Source organism: Bombina bombina, chromosome 3 (genome assembly GCF_027579735.1).
Source record: "Bombina bombina isolate aBomBom1 chromosome 3, aBomBom1.pri, whole genome shotgun sequence".
Taxonomy (NCBI): Eukaryota; Metazoa; Chordata; class Amphibia; order Anura; family Bombinatoridae; genus Bombina; species Bombina bombina.
The window spans coordinates 36,543,831-36,564,968 of record NC_069501.1 but is presented as its reverse complement, the minus strand read 5'-3'; the positions used below and the strand labels follow the sequence as shown (position 1 = coordinate 36,564,968).

At 42.2% G+C, this 21,138-nt stretch overlaps 1 protein-coding gene across 2 annotated transcripts in view; it reads right to left on the bottom strand.

Annotated features, from left to right (window-relative positions):
* NR1I2 (nuclear receptor subfamily 1 group I member 2) overlaps positions 1-15,105 on the bottom strand; it is a 483,563-nt gene extending 468,458 nt beyond the window's left edge. For both annotated transcript variants that reach the window (XM_053705788.1, XM_053705789.1), the window contains exon 1: positions 14,891-15,105. The gene's annotated coding sequence lies outside the window, so the exon portion shown is untranslated. The remainder of the gene's footprint in view (positions 1-14,890) is intronic.
* Between the last annotated feature and the right edge of the window lie 6,033 nt (positions 15,106-21,138).

The window sequence follows — 21,138 nt, the reverse complement described above, 5'->3', positions numbered from 1 at the left end:
GAAACTTAGTGCAGCAGATGAAACATATCATGCTTACTTCCCTTAACAATCAGAAGATGTTCAGCGGTGGCATCAGCTCAAAACTGCTAGAAACCAGTGGGACCCTGGTACATTCATCTACTGTCCAGAGAAGTCTGGTTAGAAGTAGTTTTCATAGAAAACTTACGGCCAAAAAGCCTCATCTACAACATGGAAACAAGGCCAAGCGACTCAACTATGTATGAAAACATAGAAACTGGGGTGCAGAAAAATGGCAGCAAGTGCTCTGGACTGTTGAGTCAAAATTTGAAGTATCTGGCTATAGTAGAAGTCAGTTTGCCAAAGGGCTGGAGAGTGGTGCAAGAATGATGGTCTACAAGCAACAGTGAAGCATGGTGGAGGTTCCTTGCAAGTTTGAAATTGGGGATTTGGTCAGAATTAACGGTCTTCTTAGTGCTGAGCTGTACAGGAAGAAACTTATCCATCATGCAATACTATCAGGGAAGAAGCTGATTGGCCCCAAATGTATTCTGCAGCATAACATGAGAATGACCCCAATCATACAGTCAAAGTCATTAAGAACTATTGGAAGTGATGGTATGGCCCCCACAGAGCCCTGATCTCAACTTCATCGAATCTGTCTATGATTACATGAAGAGACAGAAGCAACAGAAGCTGCCTAAATCCACAGAAGAGCTGTGGTTGGTTCTCCAAGATGTTTGGAACAACCTACTTACCGAGTTCCTTAAAAAACTGTGTGCAAGTGCACCTAGGAGAATTGATGGTCTTTTGAAGGCAAAAGGTGGTCACACCAAATAATGATTTAATTTATATATTTTTTCTGTTCACTTACTTTGCATTTTATTAATTGCTATACGATGAAAGGGTGTGTGGCTGTCTTCAAAAGGCCCCTGCTGGCCCACATTTTAATTGGCTGATTTGAAAACGTGACATAAAAAAAAAATTTGAGTAAAAGAGCCAGACGGAGGAATGGCGGAATTTTTTTTATAATTTTAAACTAATAATTATTAAATATAAATTGATGAATGAAAGTCCCATTATATTTTAAAGATTAGTCAAAACAAAAAAAGATACATTTTCTTAGTAAAAAACAAGTGTACTAAGCAGTTTTTGGGGGCTAAAGTTGGCGGAAGTCGGAAAAAATTGCAGTCTATGGGGAATGTGTGTTCCCTGTAAATTATATATATATATATATATATATATACACACACACACATACATACATATATACATACACACACATATAAAACACATAAATATAAGTATATATATATATATATATACTGCCCATAAGTATATACACATATAAACACATAAATATAAGCATATACATATATATTTGCTGCCCATAAGTATATACACATATAAACACATAAATATAAGCATATACATATATATTTGCTGCCCATAAGTATATACACATATAAACACATAAATATAAGCATATACACAAATATTTGCTGCCCATCGTTGCACGACTTACCTCCTTTGCTGCGCTAGTTCTTATGTCGAGTCTCACGGGATGAAAACGAGGCTCCCATTGGAGCCTATGGAAGCACGCTCTCATGAGTGCAATGCTTCCGTGCAATGTGAAGTTGCGTTCGCATTGTACCTAACTTGTAATACCAGCACACATTTGCTTGCGCTGGTATTGCTAAGTTGAACGCAAATATCGCTTTCTAATCTAGCCCTAAACAGATCCTGGAGAAAAGACGGTATATGTTGATGTTAATAACCTTAACCACTATGGAATGTGTTGCAGCGAAGTGGTTACAGACATTTACTTCTGTATCTGATTTCTTTTGTCCGTTTAAATACAAACATGACAACTTAGATTTTTTTAGAAAATGATTGCCAATTTGGGCATCTAGGTTTTAGAAAGGTTCACTTCTTCCAACCTATACCCTCAACAACAAACTGTACATTTCACTTTTAAGCTGTAACCTTTTGTTTTAATAATCTCCTATTATCTCAATTACTCTAAGTTCTTAAGAGCCCAATAAATACAGATGCAGTACACTGTAGTCATGACTCGACTATTTAAAGGGGCAGTGTGCTGTAAATTGTTCTCCCCTTTAATGTTTTCCAATGATCCATTTTAATTAATGGAGCATATTAAGTTGTTTTCAAATAACTCCTTTACCTTTTACTTTGTCATTTGAAATAATTGATGTTGCATGTTGACATTTTCAGTTTAGATGGGAGTTTCAATTCTGTAGTAATTACAGAAAATCTATGTAAACAAGAGGAATTACAAGAAATTAACTTCCTAATGTGGGGGGGGGGAGTGATAGAGAGCCCAGCCCTTTTATTCCTGCAATAGCTTTATAGGGATATAAAATACATTTCTTTAATTCAGATAGAGAGTAGAATTTTCAAAAAGTTTCCAATATACTTCTATAAACAAATTTACTACAAAAAGTAAGTGAACCTCTCTGTACGCAACTTCTCCAAAAGCTCTGAAGTCAGGTGTTTAAAACAGACACTAAAGTAAAAAACTAAACTTACAGGATTCAGACACAGAAGCAGTTTTAAGAAACTTTACAATTTTATTCTCAAATTTTGCCCAGTGTTTTTATCTGCACACTTTCTGAGGCAATAGCTCATACTCAGCATGTGCACAAGTTCCTAACGTATACTAGTCTGTGATTGGCAGATGCCTGTCATGATACAGGGGGCTGTTAAATAGAGGGATAAAATCAATAAAAATCTACCTGTTGGCGCTCTACAAATAACCGATAATAATAATAATAATAATAATAATAATACTGCTTATTTGAAATTCAGAGCAAGTGCTATTGTATTGTATTTTTATTATGCACTTGTTAAGTATGTAATTTTACTGAATTTAATGGTTCTTTAATTAAGGAGATGAGATTGGAAGTGTGTGTTGCACAGGTGCCCTGCCCTTTAAATAAAGGCGCACACAAAGCCTGAGTAATGTTACTGTGAACTATACCACTATCTTAACATTTTAACGCCGTTAGGACATTGTATTCCGTCCAAATGTTGCTGGGCTTTAGCGCCGAAGGACGGAATACAACGTCCTAACAGCTTGGCTTTCCTGAAGCCAGTGGCGCTTGCCTGATGGGATTGTGGTCTGGAGGGCGTACCTACCATCATAGGGACGCCCCCCTGACGCGATCCCATCATTGAAATCTCGTGATCACGTGCACAATTGCGAGATTTCAATTTGTTTACATCGGAACAGTTGTTCCGAGATAGACACTTAACCCCGGCACGAAAGGGTTAACAACGTTGACAGGACCTTAGAAGACGCATAATTGGGGTGCACAAATCTGTAAAAAGTTACAAAAACATTGCTAAAGACCTGGGTGTTCATCAATCCATGGTTAGACAATTGCCTATAAATAGGGAAAATTCAGGGCTGTTGCTACTCTCCCTAGGATTGGGAATCCTGCAAAAATCGCTGTAACAGCACGAACCCAAGGGTAACAGCACAGACCTTTGTTCATGTGTCCAGGGCCGGATTTCCCATTAGGCACAGTAGGCATGTGCCTACAGGCGCCTTGCAGTGAGGGGCGCCTGCCTGTAAGTAAAAAAAAAAAAAATTTTTGTGAGGGCATTAATTTTAGTAAGAATTGTGCTGCCAGGTGCTTACAGAGTCGAGTGTTTCATTGGGAATATGTTACAGCAGTTGAGGGAGCCATGAAGGAGAGAAGGGCAAAGATTAAAACTAAACCCCTCCCATTTTAGCCAGGCATGTTTAGTTTCACTTTTATTTTCTGTACTTCTGTTGCCTCACACAGCCAAGCTCCATGCTGATGTGTAGCAGATACTTTTGTTGAGGAATGAAAGCTTCAGAATCAGAACAACAGGTTAGGACTGTACAAGGCTTCTAATGCTGCCTAGAATGACAACATAACAAGCAGAGCACTTTAACCCCTTGGCTACCAGAGAGAGTTGCAGTGTATTCACTTGTTATGTGCTGTAGTGCATTTTGATAGCCAGGGAGTGAAATTCTGCTTCAGGATTAATGTTTTTGTTCTATAAAGGCATTGGAGGTGTGGAGGTACAAGCTGCTGATTTACAGCCTTTAGGGCACTTTGACAACAAAGTTTGTAGACTGTAAGGCTGTAAAATGTGTATGTGTGTAAACCACTCACATGGCATATTTGTTTTTGTATGTATGTATATGTATGTGTGTATATATATATATATATATATATATATATATATATATATATATATATATATATATATATACACACACACATACACACACATCACATTAAAAATTGTTAATCTGTTATTTTATCAAGTGTGGTATGTTTGTGTTTTGTGGTAAATTAAATTTCTAATTTCTAATTTAAAACACATTTGTTGACCCCTGGATTACATATAATCTACAACATTCCATGTTTACCTTTAAAGGGACAGTATACTCTGAAATTGAACCGTCAAAATTACATGTGCAACATGTATTTAACATAAGTTTCATTCATCAAAGTGTAAAACAAAAGAATTTATCCTATATATTTTATCGTCAAACTTTTACCCCTTGTGTATTCACTGTTCCCCTCCATGACCGCAGCTTTTTTTTCATATATTTCAAGAATTAGCAATTAACCTATAGTGGTGATATCTGTCGCGCTATGTACCTACTATGCGAACGCGCGCACAATGACATCATCTGCTTCTAGTTTCCTCTATTCCTATGCACATGCCCAAAATCATAAGTTCACTGCAAGCGATAATGTGGGCATCACATTATTTGCATGTGCGAAGTACAGAGTCAGTCTATACCGCCCACATTGGAGATGCCGTGGAGGGGTTGGAGAACGGACGTCGAGTAACAGTTAGGCTGCTATAATTATTAGTTCATAAAACATGTTAGATTTTTTTTTTTTTTTCAAAATGAACAATGTGGTTCTAATGTAAGGATATAGAGGAGGTTAGTGTTAGCTTTTACAACGTCTGAATTTACTGACCCTTTAAGAGCAACATCATATTATATTTATATTTCAGAACAAAATAAATGTAACATCTGTGTGTATTTGTACTAAAAATATCAGAGTTCACAAGATTTTTTTCATGTAGTGGAAAAAAGACCTACATTTTATATTTTCTTCCACTGGCTGCAAAGGTTGTTGATGAGCTTGCATGCTGCTAGTTTTAATATTGCTATTGTTTACACAAAACTGTGTTTAACTCCAACAAAATGTTAAGCACATAGTCAAAGTCATCTCCAGAAAAGCAATAAACTAATGGCTTGTAAGTAAACATGTGCTATGAGCCCATTTGGGTCTGCACAGATGTGTATTGCTGTCTCAGAACTAACATTGACTATGTGTTTAACTCTTTTGCAAGAGGCTAACACACTTCTGTGCAAGCACTAGTGCAATAATAAAATGCCCTAGCAAACTGTCACATTTTATGTCCCTTTAAATAGGGTTTTCTTTTGAATATTTAGCATTAAAAGTTTAACATGATTTGTTTATGTTATACATAATAGAAATTGTATGGCCATTTGAGTCAAGTGAATATTGATTTTTGGTGCAGCTTCCATTACAACAAATATTGCAATTGGTGTGTGTATTTGTGTATCTCCATAAAAGGGAAAATGTAATTTTACATCTAATATTTATTTTTAGTTGTCCTAAATAATAATAAAAAAAAAAAGTCCTCATTTTTTTCCACTTTTTTTTTTTGGGGGGGGGGGGGGGCACTTCAGGTTTTTGTGCCTACAGGCACCTGAAATGTAAATCCGGCCCTGCATGTGTCTAATACTATCAGAAAAACACCAAGAACGATGAAGTGAGCATTATTAGCAGTAAGTCTTCTCATTAATATTTTTCAGGCAGAAAACTATTTTCAACATAGATATTAAACTTCCATGTGGAAGATTCAAAACTTTTGCACACAATATATCAATTCTGAAATCACAAGCACAGAATCACTGCAGACATCATACTACATTAGAATAGTAATACTCAGCAGCTGGTTGTACATGAATGATGGTAGCATCATATTATATAACCTGCGCAAGACCTGTCAGACATTTAAAGTGACAGTTTTCCTCTTGTCCCCAATAATTTATTATATCAGCTGCACAGTGCAAAATGTATTGAGGGGTCAAGTCCTAGAAAAAAAAAAGTGTAGGAACTCACCATGACTTCCACCTCCCTCACAAGATATATTGTTTTATACACACTTGCACACACACACTGCATTTATAGGTATATAATCTATACACTTTGGTTAATGAAAGCTAATTAAATCCAATGAAAGGTTGAATGGTTGCCTTTGGGCCTGAGAATCCTCCTCTGTCACAGAGTCTCACCCACTTATGGTGCAATAGTCCTGTTTCTGCTGAGGGGAGCTAAATAACCCCAGAGCAATCCACACAGAAATGTAAGCACCATGTGTTCCACAAAGTGTGGGGTGATCACACAGCAGGACCAATGACAGGATTGCATTTAGTGTATGTTAGGAAGTGTTACTGCCCATTGCTAGAGGATCTCACTATCCCTCTAACCAGACTGTGCTCCAGCCCCTCCCACCAGCAGCAGCAGTGTTTACTGAAGCATTTCTGTTCTCTGTCCAGGGGAACTTAGTTCCTCCTGCAAAAATAGTGCAGGATCTCCGTTCCCATGTGTTCCTGCTCGACTTGACCCTGCCTTTAGGTCAAGGTTCAGTTTTGCCTTGGCACCTTTACATTTGTATTAAAAGATAGTGGAACTAGAGTTGTTCCACTGGAAAGTATGCACGTTTAGCACTCGGATGCAGACAGGCCCATTTATCAAGCTCCGTACAGAGCTTGAAGGGCCGTGTTGCTGGCGAGTCTTCAGACTCGCCAGAAACACAACTTATGAAGCAGCGGTCACAAAGACAGCTGCTCCATAACCCTGTCCGCCTGCTCTGAGCAGGCGGACAGGAATCGCCGGAAATCAACCCAATCGAATACGATCGGGTTGATTGACACCTCCCTGCTGGCGGCCGATTGACCGTGAGTCAGCAGGGGGCGGCGTTGCACCAGTAGCTCTTGTGAGCTGCTGGTGCAATGTTAAATGCGGAGAGCGTATTGCTCTCCGCATTTAGCGAGGTCTTGCGGACCTGATCTGCAGTGTCGGATCAGGTCCGCAAGCCCTTTGATAAATGGGCCTGCTAGACTCAGTCTAGGCATCAGAGTGCTAAACGTGCATACTTTCCAGTGGAACAACTCTAGTACCACTATCTTTTAGTACAGTTTAACTTATGCACAAGCACCTACCCCCTGAGATCAATTTAAATGATAGAGTGTAAAAATTGAAACAACAATATATTCAATTTATATTCAATTTTCACTATATTAACATTCGAACTAAGTGGGGTCTTGCCAGTAGTAGTGCCATTGTTAACCCCCTTTTCTTGTACACCTTTACATTTGTCCCTGGTGCCTCAGCCTCACCATACTACTCAGTTCAATTTTGTTCCAATGGTGCCGCAACCTATCCATCTCATCTAGGCCAGAGACAAACCTGTTTAAAATTTAGAAGCTAGTAAGAAAATGACCCAATAAGTTATTAGCCAGTGGTAACAATCTAGGAGCCAATGGTTTCCTAGTTCCCGGGTTTGTTGAGCTCTGCTTTTGGCTGCACATGGTAACTACATTTCCCAGCATACTGAGCAAGTTAACGGTCACAGGTGATTGGGCGCCAGTCTGCATCTTTACTTGTGGCATGTGCATGCTAAACGCCTGCTGTCACTGGTGAAGGTCTGTGATCTATTCAAATTCAATCTGATGTGGTCCCTCAGCAATATCTGGCTACTAAATTGTTTAAATGGTTCCTAGATTTAGAATCATTTTGTCTAGATCTGCATTAAGCTTATCCTATTATTGAATTAGCTGCGTTCCTCTTTGAAACTGTGAACTAATTTCAAAATGTCAGTAAATAAGGATTTGCCTTTAAGTACAGAGATAAAAAAAATACATAAATAAAAGTTTGAATAGGCATAGTCTAGGGAACAATTGGCTGTGGTTTTAATGAACACTTCTTTTTCTTCTGTTTAGTTTTCTAGAACGTGAAATATTGTGAATAGTGATGTTGCAAATAGTTTGCCGGCGAATAATTCCCGGCAAACATAGCATGTTCGCATTCGCCGCGGCGGGCGAACATATGTGATGTTCGATCCGCCCCCTATTCGTCATCATTGAGTAAACTTTAACCCTGTACCTCACAGTCAGCAGACACATTCCAGCCAATCAGCAGCAGACCCTCCCTCCCAGACCCTCCCACCTCCTGGACAGCATCCATTTTAGATTCATTCGGAGCCTGCATTCTTAGTGAGAGGACGGACAGTGTAGCTGCTGCTGATTTAATAGGGAAATCGATTGCTAGGTTAGTGTATTCAGTGTCCACTACAGTCCTGAAGGACTCATCTGATCTCTGCTGTAAGGACAGCACCCCAAAAAGCCCTTTTTAGGGCTAGAACATCAGTCTGCTTTTTTTTATTTTTCCTGTGTAATCTAATTGCAGTTGCCTGCCTGTGTCAGGCTCACAGCATATACTGTGCCCACTTGCCCAGTGCCACCACTCATATCTGGTGTAACAGTAGTGTACATATAAAAAAAAACACTTTTTTGACTGTGAAATAATAGCAGTCAGTTTCCTTCACACGTGTGCGTTTCAGTACCTGCCAGGGCACAGTGTCACCCCAGTGCAACTCATATCTGGTGTAACAGTAGTGTACATTTAAAAAAAACAACACTTTTTTGACTGTGAAATAATAGCAGTCAGTTTCCTTCACACATGTGCGTTTCAGGGCCTGTCAGGGCACAGTGTCACCCCAGTGCAACTCATATCTGGTGTAACAGTAGTGTACATTAACCCCTTAATGACCAAATGACCACAGCACTTTTCCATTTTCTGTCCGTTTGGGACCAGGGCTATTTTTACATTTCTGCGGTGTTTGTGTTTAGCTGTAATTCTCCTCTTACTCATTTACTGTACCCACACATATTATATACCGTTTTTCTCGCCATTAAATGGACTTTCTAAAGATACCATTATTTTTATCATATCCTATAATTTACTATAAATTTTTTTTATAAAATATGAGTAAAAAATGAAAAAAAAACACACTTTTTCTAACTTTCACCCCCAAAATCTGTTACTCATCTACAACCACCAAAAAACACCCATGCTAAACAGTTTATAAATTTTGTCCTGAGTTTAGAAATACCCAATGTTTACATGTTCTTTGCAAGTTATAGGTCAATAAGTACAAGTAGCACTTTGCTATTTCCAAACCATTTTTTTTTTTCAAAATTAGCGCTAGTTACATTGGAACCCTGATATCTGTCAGGAATCCCTGAACTGAATATCCCTTGACATGTATATATATTTTTTTTAGAAGACATCCCAAAGTATTGATCTAGGCCCATTTTGGTATATTTCATGTCACCATTTCACCACCAAATGCGATCAAATAAAAAAAAATTGTTCACTTTTTCACAAACTTTAGGTTTCTCACTGAAATTATTTACAAATAGCTTGTGCAATTATGGCATAAATGGTTGTAAATGCTTCTATGGGATCCCCTTTGTTCAGAAATAGCAGACATATATGGCTTTGACGTTGCTTTTTGATAATTAGAAAGCCGCTAAATGCCACTGCGCACCACACGTGTATTATGTCCAGCAGTGAAGGGGTGAATTAGGGAGCATGTAGGGAGCTTTTTGGGGTAATTTTAGCTTTAGTGTAGTGTAGTAGACAACCCAAAGTATTGATCTAGGCCCATCTTGGTATATTTCATGCCACCATTTCACCGCCAAATGCGATCAAATAAAAAAAAAAAACTTTGCATTTTTCAAAATTTTAGGTTTCTCACTGAAATCATTTACAAACATTTTGTGCAATTATGGCACAAATGGTTGTAAATGTTTCTCTGGGATCCCCTTTTTTCAGAAATAGCAGACATATATGGCTTTGGCATTGCTTTTTGGTAATTAGAAGGCCGCTAAATGCAGCTGCGCACCAACACGTGTATTATGCTCAGCAGTACAGGGGTTAATTAGGGAGCTTGTAGGGTTAATTTTAGCTTTAGTGTAGTGTAGTGTAGTGTAGTAGACAACCCCAAGTATTGATCTAGGCCCATTTTGGTATATTTCATGCCACCATTTCACCGCCAAATGCGATCAAATAAAAAAAAAATAGTCAACTTTTTCACAAACTTTAGGTTTCTCACTGAAATTATTTACAAACAGCTTGTGCAATTATGGCACAAATGGTTGTAAATGCTTCTATGGGATCCCCTTTGTTCAGAAATAGCAGTGCCACTCATATGTGTTGTTACAGTAACTTGCACGCATAGTACCACTAATCGAAAAAAAAAATGCAGTGCGGTGCGTTAAACGGGGAGTTTGGTCTGTCACTGTGAAGCGGGCGTAACCCTTACACTACCTGATCGATACAACATCATACCTGATGTTTTAAAGCACGTTATTCCAAACAATTTAGGAATGTTAGGCGATTTATGCCCTTTATGGATTAAAACCAGACTCTGCATCAACTATGTAATTTTCCATAGGAGTTTTGCCATGGATCCCCCTCCGGCATGCTACAGTCCAGGTATTAGTCCCCTTGAAACAACTTTTCCATCACTATTGTGGCCAGAAAGAGTCCCTGTGGGTTTTAAAATTCGCCTGCCTATTGAAGTCTATGGCGTTTCGCCCGGTTCGTGAACATTTGTGGGAGTTCGCGTTCGCCGTTCGCGAACGCAAAATTTTAGGTTCGCGACATCACTAATTGTGAACTATTTAAAGGAGCATTCAAAATTAAACGTTCATGATTCAGATAGGGAATGTAACTTTCCAATTTACTTTTATCATCAAATTTGCATTGTTCTCATGGTATTCTTTGTTGAAAGCTAAACCTAGGTATTCTCATATGCTAATTTCTAAGCCCTTAAAGGTCACCTCTTATCTCAGTGCACTTTGACCGTTTTTCCACTGCTAGGCAGCGCTAGTTCATATGTGCCATATAGATAACACTGTGCTCACTCCTGTGGAGTTATTTATCAGTCAGCACTGATAAGCTTAGCTAAGATACAAGTCTGTCAAAATATCTGAAATAAGGGGGCCGTCTGCAGAGGCTTAGATACAAGGTAATAACAGAGGTAAAAAGTGTAATAATATAACAGTATTGGTTATGCAAAACTGGGGAATGGGTAATAAAAGGGATTATCTATCTTTTTAAGCAATAAACATTTTCAAGTAGACTGTCCCTTTAAGAGTATAAACCAAAGGAAGAAAGCACACCAATGAGTGAATTATACACCAGTTAACAGTTATCTTGATACAAACAATGTCAACTCCCTCCAATAGCTATACCATCCCTGATAGTACTATTACACTGCTCTCTCTCTGTGTGCATAAAGCAATATGTCTCTCTTTATAAGGCTATCTAGCTGCTGTCTCTCTCTTTATAAAGCTGTCTCTCTGTGTATAAAGCCGTCAGGCTGTCGTCTCTCTGTGTATAAAGCTGTCAGGCTGCTGTCTCTCTGTGTGCATAAAGCTGCCAGGCTGCTGTCTCTCTGTGTGCATAAAGCTGCCAGGCTGCTGTCTCTCTGTGTATAAAGTTGTCAGGCTGCTGTCTCTCTGTGTGCATAAAGCTGTCAGGCTGCTGTCTCTCTGTGTATAAAGCTGTCAGGCTGCTGTCTCTCTGTGTGCATAAAGCCGTCAGGCTGTCGTCTCTCTGTGTATAAAGCCGTCAGGCTGCTGTCTCTCTGTGTGCATAAAGCTGCCAGGCTGCTGTCTCTCTGTGTGCATAAAGCTGCCAGGCTGCTGTCTCAGTGTGCATAAAGCTGTCAGGCTGCTGTCTCTCAGTGTGCATAAAGCTGCCAGGCTGCTGTCTCAGTGTGCATAAAGCTGTCAGGCTGCTGTCTCTCTGTGTGCATAAAGCTGTCAGGCTGCTGTCTCAGTGTGCATAAAGCTGTCAGGCTGCTGTCTCAGTGTGCATAAAGCTGCCAGGCTGCTGTCTCAGTGTGCATAAAGCTGCCAGGCTGCTGTCTCTCAGTGTGCATAAAGCTGCCAGGCTGCTGTCTCAGTGTGCATAAAGCCGTCAGGCTGCTGTCTCTCTGTGTGCATAAAGCTGCCAGGCTGCTGTCTCTCTGTGTGCATAAAGCTGTCAGGCTGCTGTCTCTCAGTGTGCATAAAGCTGTCAGGCTGCTGTCTCTCAGTGTGCATAAAGCTGTCAGGCTGCTGTCTCTCAGTGTGCATAAAGCTGTCAGGCTGCTGTCTCTCTGTGTGTATAAAGCTGTCAGGCTGCTGTCTCAGTGTGCATAAAGCTGTCAGGCTGCTGTCTCAGTGTGCATAAAGCTGTCAGGCTGCTGTCTCTCTGTGTGCATAAAGCTGTCAGGCTGCTGTCTCAGTGTACATAAAGCTGTCAGGCTGCTGTCTCAGTGTGCATAAAGCTGTCAGGCTGCTGTCTCTCAGTGTGCATAAAGCTGTCAGGCTGCTGTCTCTCAGTGTGCATAAAGCTGTCAGGCTGCTGTCTCAGTGTGCATATAGCTGTCAGGCTGCTGTCTCAGTGTGCATAAAGCTGTCAGGCTGCTGTCTCTCAGTGTGCATAAAGCTGCCAGGCTGCTGTCTCAGTGTGCATAAAACTGTCAGGCTGCTGTCTCTCTGTGTGCATAAAGCTGTCAGGCTGCTGTCTCTCTGTGTGCATAAAGCTGTCAGGCTGCTGTCTCTCAGTGTGCATAAAGCTGTCAGGCTGCTGTCTCTCAGTGTGCATAAAGCTGTCAGGCTGCTGTCTCTCAGTGTGTATAAAGCTGTCAGGCTGCTGTCTCAGTGTGCATAAAGCTGTCAGGCTGCTGTCTCAGTGTGCATAAAGCTGTCAGGCTGCTGTCTCAGTGTGCATAAAGCTGTCAGGCTGCTGTCTCAGTGTGCATAAAGCTGTCAGGCTGCTGTCTCTCAGTGTGCATAAAGCCATCAGGCTGCTGTCTCAGTGTGCATAAAGCTGTCAGGCTGCTGTCTCTCAGTGTGCATAAAGCTGTCAGGCTGCTGTCTCTCAGTGTGCATAAAGCCGTCAGGCTGCTGTCTCAGTGTGCATAAAGCTGTCAGGCTGCTGTCTCTCAGTGTGCATAAAGCTGTCAGGCTGCTGTCTCTCAGTGTGCATAAAGCCGTCAGGCTGCTGTCTCAGTGTGCATAAAGCTGTCAGGCTGCTGTCTCAGTGTGCATAAAGCTGTCAGGCTGCTGTCTCTCAGTGTGCATAAAGCCATCAGGCTGCTGTCTCAGTGTGCATAAAGCTGTCAGGCTGCTGTCTCTCAGTGTGCATAAAGTTGTCAGGCTGCTGTGTCTCAGTGTGCATAAAGCTGTCAGGCTGCTGTCTCAGTGTGCATAAAGCTAAAAGACAGACCCAGGTGAGCTGTGAGAGGAACAGACCCAGGTGAGAGGGACAGACCCAGGTGAGAGGGACAGACCCAGGTGAGAGGGACAGACCCAGGTGAGAGGGACAGACCCAGGGGAGAGGGACAGACCCAGGGGAGAGGGACAGACCCAGGTGAGAGGGACAGACCCAGGTGAGAGGGACAGACCCAGGGGAGAGGGACAGACCCAGGGGAGAGGGACAGACCCAGGGGAGAGGGACAGACCCAGGGGAGAGGGACAGACCTAGGGGAGAGGGACAGACCTAGGTGAGAGGGACAGACCCAGGTGAGAGGGACAGACCCAGGGGAGAGGGACAGACCCAGGGGAGAGGGACAGACCCAGGGGAGAGGGACAGACCCAGGGGAGAGGGACAGACCCAGGGGAGCTGTAAAAGGAACAGACCTAGGTGAGAGGGACAGACCCAGGGGAGAGGGACAGACCTAGGGGAGAGGGACAGACCTAGGTGAGAGGGACAGACCCAGGTGAGAGGGACAGACCCAGGTGAGAGGGACAGACCCAGGGGAGAGGGACAGACCCAGGTGAGAGGGACAGACCCAGGTGAGAGGGACAGACCCAGGTGAGAGGGACAGACCCAGGGGAGAGGGACAGACCCAGGGGAGCTGTAAAAGGAACAGACCCAGGGGAGAGGGACAGACCTAGGGGAGAGGGACAGACCTAGGGGAGAGGGACAGACCTAGGGGAGAGGGACAGACCTAGGGGAGAGGGACAGACCTAGGTGAGAGGGACAGACCTAGGTGAGAGGGACAGACCCAGGGGAGAGGGACAGACCCAGGGGAGAGAGACAGACCCAGGGGAGAGGGACAGACCCAGGGGAGAGGGACAGACCCAGGGGAGAGAGACAGACCCAGGGGAGAGGGACAGACCCAGGGGAGAGGGACAGACCCAGGGGAGAGGGACAGACCCAGGGGAGAGGGACAGACCCAGGGGAGAGGGACAGACCCAGGGGAGAGGGACAGACCCAGGGGGAGAGGGACAGACCCAGGGGAGAGGGACAGACCCAGGGGAGAGGGACAGACCCAGGGGAGAGAGACAGACCCAGGGGAGAGGGACAGACCCAGGGGAGAGGGACAGACCCAGGTGAGAGGGACAGACCCAGGGGAGAGGGACAGACCCAGGGGAGAGGGACAGACCCAGGGGAGAGGGACAGACCCAGGTGAGAGGGACAGACCCAGGGGAGAGGGACAGACCCAGGGGAGAGAGACAGACCCAGGGGAGAGGGACAGACCCAGGGGAGAGAGACAGACCCAGGGGAGAGGGACAGACCCAGGTGAGAGGGACAGACCCAGGGGAGAGGGACAGACCCAGGTGAGAGGGACAGACCCAGGGGAGAGAGACAGACCCAGGGGAGAGGGACAGACCCAGGTGAGAGGGACAGACCCAGGGGAGAGGGACAGACCCAGGGGAGAGGGACAGACCCAGGGGAGAGGGACAGACCCAGGGGAGCTGTAAAAGGAACAGACCTAGGTGAGCTGTAAGGGGGAGGGGTGAGGTACTCACCGTTTCCTGCTGCGGGACTTTAGTGCTCAGGTGAAGTTTCCCGGGAGCGGGGATTACAGGGACCCCGGGAGTGACAGCTCTCACCGGCCCCGGCTGTAAAGTAACCAGCGGGAGTGACCGCTCCTCTGCGGGCTGAAAGTAAAGTCCGGTGTCCGGATCCCAGCTGTAAAGTCCCCAGGGCAGGTTCCCAACACTGACAGCTCCAGCACTCGCAGCCCTCGTTCGCCCAATAGGGAAGCAGCTAAAGGCGGGGCCTCGTGTAAACAACCAATCACGAGTCGAGGGTTGAGTTTAGATAACACTGGTGTATTATATCAGCCTTTCCTCACTGTTATCTCGTGACGCGACTCTCCCTCGGTCACAGCGCGATATAGGGAGTAGTGAGACTGTGTATAGTGAGACTGTGTATAGTGAGAGTGTGTATAGTGAGAGTGTGTATAGTGAGAGTGTGTATAGTGAGACTGTGTATAGTGAGAGTGTGTATAGTGAGACTGTGTATAGTGAGACTGTGTATAGTGAGACTGTATATAGTGAGACTGTGTATAGTGTGACCGTGTATAGTGAGAGTGTGTATAGTGAGACTGTGTATAGTGAGAGTGTGTATAGTGAGAGTGTGTATAGTGAGACTGTGTATAGTGAGACTGTGTATAGTGAGACTGTGTATAGTGAGAGTGTGTATAGTGAGAGTGTGTATAGTGAGAGTGTGTATAGTGAGACTGTGTATAGTGAGAGTGTGTATAGTGAGAGTGTGTATAGTGAGACTGTGTATAGTGAGACTGTGTATAGTGAGAGTGTGTATAGTGAGACTGTGTATAGTGAGACTGTGTATAGTGAGAGTGTGTATAGTGAGACTGTGTATAGTGAGAGTGTGTATAGTGTGACTGTGTATAGTGAGAGTGTGTATAGTGTGACTGTGTATAGTAAGAGTGTGTATAGTGAGAGTGTGTATAGTGAGACTGTGTATAGTGAGAGTGTGTATAGTGAGAGTGTGTATAGTGAGACTGTGTATAGTGAGAGTGTGTATAGTGAGAGTGTGTATAGTGAGACTGTGTATAGTGAGAGTGTGTATAGTGAGACTGTGTATAGTGAGACTGTGTATAGTGAGAGTGTGTATAGTGAGACTGTGTATAGTGAGACTGTGTATAGTGAGACTGTGTATAGTGAGACTGTGTATAGTGAGAGTGTGTATAGTGAGACTGTATATAGTGAGACTGTGTATAGTGTGACTGTGTATAGTGTGACTGTGTATAGTGAGAGTGTGTATAGTGAGACTGTGTATAGTGAGAGTGTGTATAGTGTGACTGTGTATAGTGAGAGTGTGTATAGTGAGAGTGTGTATAGTGAGAGTGTGTATAGTGAGAGTGTGTATAGTGAGACTGTGTATAGTGAGAGTGTGTATAGTGAGAGTGTGTATAGTGAGACTGTGTATAGTGAGAGTGTGTATAGTGAGACTGTGTATAGTGAGAGTGTGTATAGTGAGAGTGTGTATAGTGAGACTGTGTATAGTGAGACTGTGTATAGTGAGAGTGTGTATAGTGAGAGTGTGTATAGTGAGAGTGTGTATAGTGAGAGTGTGTATAGTGAGACTGTGTATAGTGAGACCGTGTATAGTGAGAGTGTGTATAGTGAGACTGTGTATAGTGTGACTGTGTATAGTGTGACTGTGTATAGTGAGAGTGTGTATAGTGAGAGTGTGTATAGTGTGACTGTGTATAGTGAGAGTGTGTATAGTGAGAGTGTGTATAGTGAGACTGTGTATAGTGAGACTGTGTATAGTGAGAGTGTGTATAGTGAGACTGTGTATAGTGAGAGTGTGTATAGTGAGACTGTGTATAGTGAGAATGTGTATAGTGAGACTGTGTATAGTGAGACTGTGTATAGTGAGACTGTGTATAGTGTGACTGTGTATAGTGAGACCGTGTATAGTGAGAGTGTGTATAGTGAGACTGTGTATAGTGAGACTGTGTATAGTGAGAGTGTGTATAGTGAGACTGTGTATAGTGTGACTGTGTATAGTGAGAGTGTGTATAGTGAGACTGTGTATAGTGAGACTGTGTATAGTGAGAGTGTGTATAGTGAGACTGTGTATAGTGAGACTGTGTATAGTGAGACTGTGTATAGTGAGACTCTGTATATAGTATAGTGTGACCGTGTATAGTGAGACCGTGTATAGTGTGACCGTGTATAGTGAGACCGTGTATAGTGTGACTGTGTATAGTGAGACTGTGTATAGTGAGACTCTGTGTATAGTATAGTGTGACTGTGTATAGTGAGACTGTGTATAGTGAGAGTGTGTATAGTGAGACTGTGTATAGTGTGACTGTGTATAGTGAGACTGTGTATAGTGAGACTGTGTATAGTGAGACTGTGTATAGTGAGAGTGTGTATAGTGAGAGTGTGTATAGTGAGACTGTATAGTGAGAGTGTGTATAGTGAGACTGTGTATAGTGAGAGTGTGTATAGTGAGACTGTGTATAGTGAGACTGTGTATAGTGAGACTGTGTATAGTGAGACTGTGTATAGTGAGAGTGTGTATAGTGAGACTGTGTATAGTGAGACTGTGTATAGTGAGAGTGTGTATAGTGAGACTGTGTATAGTGAGACTGTGTATAGTGAGAGTGTGTATATAGTATAGTGAGACTGTGTATAGTGTGACTGTGTATAGTGAGACTGTGTATAGTGAGACTGTGTATAGTGAGAGTGTGTATATAGTATAGTGAGACTGTGTATAGTGAGAGTGTGTATAGTGAGACTGTGTATAGTGAGACTGTGTATAGTGAGAGTGTGTATAGTGAGAGTGTGTATAGTGAGACTGTATATAGTGAGACTGTGTATAGTGTGACTGTGTATAGTGTGACTGTGTATAGTGAGAGTGTGTATAGTGAGACTGTGTATAGTGAGAGTGTGTATAGTGTGACTGTGTATAGTGAGAGTGTGTATAGTGAGAGTGTGTATAGTGAGAGTGTGTATAGTGAGAGTGTGTATAGTGAGACTGTGTATAGTGAGAGTGTGTATAGTGAGACTGTGTATAGTGAGAGTGTGTATAGTGAGAGTGTGTATAGTGAGAGTGTGTATAGTGAGACTGTGTATAGTGAGACTGTGTATAGTGAGAGTGTGTATATAGTATAGTGAGACTGTGTATAGTGTGACTGTGTATAGTGAGACTGTGTATAGTGAGACTGTGTATAGTGAGAGTGTGTATATAGTATAGTGAGACTGTGTATAGTGAGAGTGTGTATAGTGAGAGTGTGTATAGTGAGACTGTGTATAGTGAGACTGTGTATAGTGAGAGTGTGTATAGTGAGAGTGTGTATAGTGAGAGTGTGTATAGTGAGAGTGTGTATAGTGAGACTGTGTATAGTGAGAGTGTGTATAGTGAGAGTGTGTATAGTGAGAGTGTGTATAGTGAGACTGTGTATAGTGAGACTGTGTATAGTGAGAGTGTGTATATAGTATAGTGAGACTGTGTATAGTGTGACTGTGTATAGTGAGACTGTGTATAGTGAGACTGTGTATAGTGAGAGTGTGTATATAGTATAGTGAGACTGTGTATAGTGAGAGTGTGTATAGTGAGAGTGTGTATAGTGAGACTGTGTATAGTGAGACTGTGTATAGTGAGAGTGTGTATAGTGAGAGTGTGTATAGTGAGACTGTATATAGTGAGACTGTGTATAGTGTGACTGTGTATAGTGTGACTGTGTATAGTGAGAGTGTGTATAGTGAGACTGTGTATAGTGAGAGTGTGTATAGTGTGACTGTGTATAGTGAGAGTGTGTATAGTGAGACTGTGTATAGTGAGACTGTGTATAGTGAGAGTGTGTATAGTGAGAGTGTGTATAGTGAGACTGTGTATAGTGAGAGTGTGTATAGTGAGACTGTGTATAGTGAGAGTGTGTATAGTGAGAGTGTGTATAGTGAGACTGTGTATAGTGAGACCGTGTATAGTGAGAGTGTGTATAGTGAGACTGTGTATAGTGTGACTGTGTATAGTGTGACTGTGTATAGTGAGAGTGTGTATAGTGAGACTGTGTATAGTGAGAGTGTGTATAGTGTGACTGTGTATAGTGAGAGTGTGTATAGTGAGAGTGTGTATAGTGAGAGTGTGTATAGTGAGACTGTGTATAGTGAGAGTGTGTATAGTGAGACTGTGTATAGTGAGAGTGTGTATAGTGAGACTGTGTATAGTGAGACTGTGTATAGTGAGACTGTGTATAGTGAGACTGTGTATAGTGAGACCGTGTATAGTGAGAGTGTGTATAGTGAGACTGTGTATAGTGAGACTGTGTATAGTGAGAGTGTGTATAGTGAGACTGTGTATAGTGTGACTGTGTATAGTGAGAGTGTGTATAGTGAGACTGTGTATAGTGAGACTGTGTATAGTGAGAGTGTGTATAGTGAGACTGTGTATAGTGAGACTGTGTATAGTGAGACTGTGTATAGTGAGACTCTGTATATAGTATAGTGTGACCGTGTATAGTGAGACCGTGTATAGTGTGACCGTGTATAGTGAGACCGTGTATAGTGTGACTGTGTATAGTGAGACTGTGTATAGTGAGAGTGTGTATAGTGAGACTGTGTATAGTGAGACTGTGTATAGTGAGAGTGTGTATAGTGAGACTGTGTATAGTGAGAGTGTGTATAGTGAGACTGTATAGTGAGAGTGTGTATAGTGAGAGTGTGTATAGTGAGAGTGTGTATAGTGAGAGTGTGTATAGTGAGACTGTGTATAGTGAGACTGTGTATAGTGAGAGTGTGTATAGTGAGACTGTGTATAGTGAGACTGTGTATAGTGAGACTGTGTATAGTGAGAGTGTGTATAGTGAGACTGTGTATAGTGAGACTGTGTATAGTGAGAGTGTGTATAGTGAGACTGTGTATAGTGAGAGTGTGTATAGTGAGACTGTGTATAGTGAGACTGTGTATAGTGAGAGTGTGTATATAGTATAGTGAGACTGTGTATAGTGTGACTGTGTATAGTGAGACTGTGTATAGTGAGACTGTGTATAGTGAGAGTGTGTATATAGTATAGTGAGACTGTGTATAGTGAGAGTGTGTATAGTGAGAGTGTGTATAGTGAGAGTGTGTATAGTGAGACTGTGTATAGTGAGAGTGTGTATAGTGAGAGTGTGTATAGTGAGACTGTGTATAGTGAGAGTGTGTATAGTGAGAGTGTGTATAGTGAGACTGTGTATAGTGAGAGTGTGTATAGTGAGACTGTGTATAGTGAGAGTGTGTATAGTGAGACTGTGTATAGTGAGACTGTGTATAGTGAGAGTGTGTATATAGTATAGTGAGACTGTGTATAGTGTGACTGTGTATAGTGAGACTGTGTATAGTGAGACTGTGTATAGTGAGAGTGTGTATATAGTATAGTGAGACTGTGTATAGTGTGACTGTGTATAGTGAGACTGTGTATAGTGTGACTGTGTATAGTGTGACTGTGTATAGTGAGACTGTGTATAGTGAGACTGTGTATAGTGAGAGTGTGTATATAGTATAGTGTGACTGTGTATAGTGTGACTGTGTATAGTGAGACTGTGTATATAGTATAGTGAGACTGTGTATAGTGTGACTGTGTATAGTGAGACTGTGCATAGTGAGACTCTGTATATAGTATAGTGTGACTGTGTATAGTGAGACTCTGTATATAGTATAGTGTGACCGTGTATAGTGAGACTGTGTATAGTGTGACTGTGTATAGTGAGACTGTGTATAGTGTGACTGTGTATAGTGAGACTGTGTATAGTGAGACTCTGTATATAGTATAGTGTGACTGTGTATAGTGAGACTGTGTATAGTGTGACTGTGTATAGTGAGACTGTGTATAGTGTGACTGTGTATAGTGAGACTGTGTATAGTGAGACTCTGTATATAGTATAGTGTGACTGTGTATAGTGAGACTGTGTATAGTGTGACTGTGTATAGTGAGACTGTGTATAGTGAGACTCTGTATATAGTATAGTGTGACCATGTATAGTGAGACTGTGTATAGTGAGAGTGTGTATAGTGAGACCGTGTATAGTGAGAGTGTGTATAGTGAGACTGTGTATAGTGAGAGTGTGTATAGTGAGAGTGTGTATAGTGAGACTGTGTATAGTGAGAGTGTGTATAGTGAGAGTGTGTATAGTGAGAGTGTGTATAGTGAGAGTGTGTATAGTGAGAGTGTGTATAGTGAGACCGTGTATAGTGAGACTGTGTATAGTGAGACTGTGTATAGTGAGACTGTGTATAGTGTGACTGTGTATAGT